Raw genomic sequence first — 5,998 nt, forward strand, 5'->3', positions numbered from 1 at the left:
AGGAAAGTGTGTTCCGCTGATGGTTTAATACTCACGGGACATGTTGCCAGGTGAACAGTATAAGTGAGGAGAGTGTGTTCCGCTGATGGTTTAATATACACGGGACATGTCACCAGGTGAACAGTATAAGTGAGGAGAGTGTGTTCCCCTGATGGTTTAATATACACGGGACATGTTACCAGGTGAACAGGATAAGTGAGGAGAGTGCTTTCCCCTGATGGTTTGATATTCACGGGACATGTTACCAGGTGAACAGTATAAGTGAGGAGAGTGTGTTCCCCTGATGGTTTAATATACACGGGACATGTTACCAGGTGAATAGTATAAGTGAGGAGAGTGTGTTCCCCTGATGGTTTAATACACACAGGACATGTTACCACGTGAACGGTATAAGTGAGGAGAAGGTGTTCCCCTGATGGTTTAATTTTCACAGGACATGTTGCCAGGTGAACAGTATAAGTGAGGAGAGTTTGTTCCGCTGATGGTTTAATATACACGGGACATGTCACCAGGTGAACAGGAGAAGTGAGGAGAGTGTGTTCCCCTGATGGTTTAATATACACGGGACATGTTACCAGGTGAACAGGATAAGTGAGGAGAGTGCTTTCCCCTGATGGTTTAATATTCACGGGACATGTTACCAGGTGAATAGTATAAGTGAGGAGAGTGTGTTCCTCTGATGGTTTAATACACACAGGACATGTTACCAGGTGAACAGTATAAGTGAGGAGAAGGTGTTCCCCTGATGGTTTAATTTTCACAGGACATGTTGCCAGGTGAACAGTATAAGTGAGGAGAGTGTGTTCCCCTGATGGTTTAACACGCACGGGACATTATACCAGGTGAAGAGTATAAGTGAGGAGAGTGAGTTCCCCTGATTGTTTAATACTGACGGGACATGTCACCAGGTGAACAGTATAAGTGAGGAGACTGTGTTCCCCTGATGTTTTAATGCACACGGGACATGTTACCAGGTGAACAGAAGAAGTGAGGAGAGTGCTTTCCCCTGATGGTTTAATATTCACGGGACATGTTACCAGGTGAACAGTATAAGTGAGGAGAGTGTGTTCCCCTGATGTTTTAATACACACAGGACATGTTACGAGGTGAACAGTACAAGTGAGGAGAATGTGTTCCCCTGAAGGTTTAATATACACAGGACATGTTACCAGGTGAACGGTATAAGTGAGGAGAGTGTGTTCCCCTGATGGTTTAACACGCACGGGACATGTTACCAGGTGAACAGTATAAGTGAGGAGAGTGTGTTCCGCTGATGGTTTAATATACACGGGACATGTTACCAGGTGAACAGTATAAGTGAGGAGAGTGAGTTCCCCTGATTGTTTAATACTGACGGGACATGTCACCAGGTCAACAGTATAAGTGAGGAGAGAGTGTTCCCCTGATTGTTTAATACTCACGGGACATGTTGCCAGGTGAACAGTATAAGTGAGGAGAGTGTGTTCCCCTGATGGTTTAACACGCACGGGACATTATACCAGGTGAAGAGTATAAGTGAGGAGAGTGAGTTCCCCTGATTGTTTAATACTGACGGGACATGTCACCAGGTGAACAGTACAAGTGAGGAGAGTGTGTTCCCCTGATGTTTTAATACACACAGGACATGTTACGAGGTGAACAGTACAAGTGCGGAGAATGTGTTCCCCTGAAGGTTTAATATACACAGGACATGTTACCAGGTGAACGGTGTATGTGAGGAGAGTGTGTTCCCCTGATGGTTTAACACGCACGGGACATGTTACCAGGTGAACAGTAAAAGTGAGGAGAGTGTGTTTCCCTGATTGTTTAATACTGACGGGACATGTTACCAGGTGAACAGTATAAGTGAGGAGAGTGTGTTCCCCTGATGTTTTAATATACCCGGAACATGTCAGCAGGTGAACAGTATAATTGAGGAGAGTGTGATCCCCTGATTGTTTAATACACGCGGGACATGTTACCAGGTGAACAGTAAAAGTGAGGAGAGTGTGTTTCCCTGATTGTTTAATACTGACGGGACATGTTACCAGGTGAACAGTATAAGTGAGGAGAGTGTGTTCCCCTGATTGTTTAACACTGACGGGACATGTTACCAGGTGAACAGTGTAAGTGAGGAGAGTGTGTTCCCCTGATGGTTTAATACACACGGGACATGTCACCAGGTGAGCAGTAAAAGTGAGGAGAGAGTGTTCCCCTGATTGTTTAATACTGATGGGACATGTTACCAGGTGAACAGTATAAGTGAGGAGAGTGTGTTCCCCTGATTGTTTAATATACACGTGACATGTCACCAGGTGAACAGTATAAGTGAGGAGAGTGTGTTCCCCTGATTGTTTATTACACACGGGACATGTCACCAGGTGAACAGTATAAGTGAGGAGAGTGTGTTCCCCTGATGTTTTAATGCACACGGGACATGTTACCAGGTGAACAGTATAAGTGAGGAGAGTGCTTTCCACTGATGGTTTAATATTCACGGGACATGTTACCAGGTGAACAGTTTAAGTGAGGAGAGTGTGTTCCCCTGATGTTTTAATACACACAGGACATGTTACGAGGTGAACAGTACAAGTGAGGAGAATGTGTTCCCCTGAAGGTTTAATATACACAGGACATGTTACCAGGTGAACGGTGTATGTGAGGAGAGTGTGTTCCCCTGATGGTTTAACACGCACGGGACATGTTACCAGGTGAACAGTATTAGTGAGGAGAGTGTGTTCCGCTGATGGTTTAATACTGACGGGACATGTTGCCAGGTGAACAGTATAAGTGAGGAGAGTGTGTTCCGCTGATGGTTTAATATACACGGGACATGTCACCAGGTGAACAGTATAAGTGAGGAGAGTGTGTTCCCCTGATGGTTTAATGCACACGGGACATGTTACCAGGTGAACAGGATAAGTGAGGAGAGTGCTTTCCCCTGATGGTTTAATATTCACGGGACATGTTACCAGGTGAACAGTATAAGTGAGGAGAAGGTGTTCCCCTGATGGTTTAATTTTCACAGGACATGTTGCCAGGTGAACAGTATAAGTGAGGAGAGTGTGTTCCCCTGATTGTTTAATACGCACGGGACATGTTACCAGGTGAACTGTGTAAGTGAGGAGAGTCTGTTCCCCTGATGGTTTTATATACACGGGATATGTTACCAGGTGAACAGTATAAGTGAGGAGAGTGTGTTCCCCTGATGGTTTAATAAACACGGGACATGTTACCAGGTGAACAGTATAAGTGAGGAGAGTGTGTTCCCCTGATGGGTTAATGGAGACGGGACATGTTACCAGGTGAAAAGTATAAGTGAGGAGAGTGTGTTCCCCTGATGTTTTAATATACCCGGAACATGTCAGCAGGTGAACAGTATAATTGAGGAGAGTGTGATCCCCTGATTGTTTAATACACGCGGGACATGTTACCAGGTGAACAGTATAAGTGAGGAGAGTGTGTTCCCCTGATTGTTTAATACTGATGGGACATGTCACCAGGTGAACAGTATAAGTGAGGAGAGTGTGTTCCCCTGATGGTTTAATACACACGGGACATGTTACCAGGTGAACAGGATAAGTGAGGAGAGTGTGTTCCCCTGATTGTTTAATATACACGTGACATGTCACCAGGTGAACAGTATAAGTGAGGAGAGTGTGTTCCCCTGAATGTTTAATACACACGGGACATGTCACCAGGTGAACAGTAAAAGTGAGCAGAATGTTTTCGCCTGATGGTTAAATATCCAAAGGACATGTTACCAGGTGAACAGTAGAAGTGAGGAGAGTGTGTTCCCCTGATGGTTTAATACTGACAGGACATGTTACCAGATGAACAGTATAAGTGAGGAGAGTGTGTTTCTCTGATGGTTTAATGCACACAGGACATGTTACCAGGTGAACAGTATAAGTGAGGAGAGTGTGTGCCCCTGATCGTTTAATATACACGGGACATGTTACCAGGTGAACAGTATAAGTGAGGAGAGTGTGTTTCTCTGATGGTTTAATGCACACAGGACATGTTACCAGGTGAACAGTATAAGTGAGGAGAGTGTGTGCCCCTGATCGTTTAATATACACGGGACATGTTACCAGGTGAACAATATAAGTGAGGAGAGTGTGATCCCCTGATTGTTTAATACGCACGGGACATGTTACCAGGTGAACTGTGTAAGTGAGGAGAGTCTGTTCCCCTGATGGTTTTATATACACGGGATATGTTACCAGGTGAACAGTATAAGTGAGGAGAGTGTGTGCCCCTGATCGTTTAATATACACGGGACATGTTACCAGGTGAACAGTATAAGTGAGGAGAGTGTGACCCCCTGATGGTTTAATATATACGGGACATGTTACCAGGTGAACAGTATAAGTGAGGAGAGTGTGTTCCCCTGATGGTTTAATATATACGGGACATATTACCAGGTGAACAGTATAAGTGAGGAGAGTGTGTTCCCCTGATTGTTTAATACTCACGGGACATGTTACCAGGTGAACAGTATAAGTGAGGAGAGAGTGATCCCCTGATGGTTTAATACACACGGGACATGTTACCATTTGAACAGTATAAGTGAGGAGAGTGCGTTCCCCTGATTGTTTAATATACCCGGGACATGTCACCAGGTGAAGAGTAGAATTGAGGAGAGTGTGTTCCCCTGATTGTTTAATACTGACGGGACATGTCACGAGGTGAAAAGTATAAGTGAGGAGAGTGTGTTCCCCTGATGATTTAATGCACACAGGACATGTTACCAGGTGAACAGTATAAGTGAGGAGAGAGTGTTCCTCTGATGGTCTAATGCACACGGGACATGTTACCAGGTGAACAGTATAAGTGAGGAGAGTGTCTTCCCCTGAAGGTTCAATACTCACGGGACATGTTACCAGGTGAACAGTATAAGTGAGGAGAGTGTGTTCCCCTGATGGTTTAATGCACACGGGACATGTTACCAGGTGAACAGTATAAGTGAGGAGAGTGCTTTCCCCTGAAGTTTAATATTCACGGGACATGTTACCAGGTGAACAGTATAACTGAGGAGAGTGTGTTCCCCTGATTGTTTAATACACACGGGACATGTTACCAGGTGAACAGTATATGTGAGGAGAGTGTGTTCCCCTGATGGTTTAACACGCACGGGACATGTTCCCAGGTGAAAAGTATAAGTGAGGAGAGTGTGTTCCCCTGATTGTTTAATATACACGGGACATGTTACCAGGTGAACAGTATAAGTGAGGAGAGTGTGTTCCCCTGATGGTTTAATATACACTGGACATATTATCTGATGAACAGTATAAATGAGGAGAGTGTTTTCCCCTGATTGTTTAATGCACACGGGACATGTTTCCAGGTGAACAGTATAAGTGAGGAGAGTGTTTTCCCCTGATTGTTTAATGCACACGGGACATGTTACCAGGTGAACAGTATAAGTGAGGAGAGTGTGTTCCCCTGATGGTTTCATATTCACGGGACATGTTACCAGGAGAACAGTATAAGTGAGGGGAGTGCTTTCCCCTGATGGTTTAATATACACGGGACATGTTACCAGGTGAACAGTATAAGTGAGGAGAATGTGTTCCCCTGATGGTTTAATATACACTGGACATATTATCTGGTGAACAGTATAAGTGAGGAGAGTGTTTTCCCCTGATTGTTTAATACTCACGGGACATGTTACCAGGTGAACAGTATAAGTGAGGAGAGTGTGTTCCCCTGATGGTCTAACACGCACGTGACATGTTACCAGGTGAACAGTATAAGTGAGGAGAGTGTGTTCCCCTGATTGTTTAATACTGACGGGACATGTCACCAGGTGAACAGTATAACTGTGGAGAGTGTGTTCCCCAGATGGTTTAACACGCACGGGACATGTTGCCAGGTGAACAGTATAAGTGAGGAGAGTGTGTTCCCCTGATTGTTTAATACACACGGGACATGTCATCGGGTGAACAGGATAAGTGAGGAGAGTGTGTTCCCCTGATGGTCTAACACGCACGGGACATGTTACCAGGTGAACAGT

The sequence above is a fragment of the Heterodontus francisci genome, unplaced genomic scaffold (genome assembly GCF_036365525.1).
Source record: "Heterodontus francisci isolate sHetFra1 unplaced genomic scaffold, sHetFra1.hap1 HAP1_SCAFFOLD_290, whole genome shotgun sequence".
Classification (NCBI taxonomy): Eukaryota; Metazoa; Chordata; class Chondrichthyes; order Heterodontiformes; family Heterodontidae; genus Heterodontus; species Heterodontus francisci.